Source organism: Rhincodon typus, unplaced genomic scaffold (genome assembly GCF_021869965.1).
Source record: "Rhincodon typus isolate 14 unplaced genomic scaffold, sRhiTyp1.1 hic_rhity00000083, whole genome shotgun sequence".
Taxonomy (NCBI): Eukaryota; Metazoa; Chordata; class Chondrichthyes; order Orectolobiformes; family Rhincodontidae; genus Rhincodon; species Rhincodon typus.
This window is the reverse complement of record NW_025965721.1, coordinates 15943-17078: the sequence shown is the minus strand read 5'-3', so window position 1 is coordinate 17078 and position 1136 is coordinate 15943.

Sequence of the window (1136 nt, the reverse complement as noted above, 5' to 3'; positions counted from 1 at the left end):
GGTCTTTTAAACATTGTGACTGTACCTGCATCTACCACCTCCTCTTGGCAGCTCATTCCATGTACACACTACCCTCTGTCTGAAAAAGTTGGCCCTCAGGTCCCTCTCAAATCTTTCTGCTCTCACCTTAAACAAATGACCTCCATCACCGTCGGAAATCGAAAGACCGTTGTTATTCACCTTATCTCTGGCCTTCATGATTTTATAAATCTCTATGAGGTCACTCCTCAGCCTCCTATTCTCCAGTGACAAAAAAGGCCCAGCGTATCGATCATCTCCTTCTAACTCGAACTCTCCAGTCCCGGTGACATCCTGGTAAATCTTTTCTGAACCCTCTCCAATTTAATAATACCCTTCCAATGACAGGGAGACCAGGACTGAATGCAGTTTTTGAAAAGTAGCCTCACCAACGTCCTGCACAGTCCCAACATGATGTCCCAACTCAATGGTCTGAGCAATGAGGCCAAGCGTGCTCAATGCCTTCTTCACCACCCTGTCTACCTGTGATGCCACTTTCAATAAACTATGTAAATAACTGTAGAATGGTAATTCGCGTTGGCCCCATGATGCCCTTTGACCCCTGGTTGAACAGTTGACCGACCTGTGGCCGCAGAGGCCCGTGGCCAATGGATAACTGTACCTGCAACTTCCTTCTCCCTCTCTGTCATGGTCTGGTCAACTTGTCGAAGGGAATCCGAGAATTGCTGCATGTTTCTCAGAAAGTCTTGGAGAACTTGCTCGGCCTGTGGATGGAACAGCTTCAGACATCTTTCGAGATGATATTGTTCTCGAGCAATGAAAGGAGAAACGGTCAAAGAGCAGGGAGCAACCAGCACAGGAACTGGAGCCCAGTCTGTACAGGAAGGTAGCTGTGAGCCGGCAAACCCAATGCTTTGGCCCCACTGCTGATGTTTCTCACTCACGGGAGGTGGGCATCGTTGGCTGGGTCGGCATTTGTTGCCCATACCCTTGTTACCCAGAGTGGGGTTACCAGGCAAGCACATTGTAGTGGGCCTGGAGTCACGTGGATTCCCAGATCAGGTAAGAATGGCAGTCTCTTCCCCTCAACGGCATGAGTTGAGGTATTTCTGAAACCCCACTACACACCCAGTGATGTCATGGCCTCAATCCCAGAA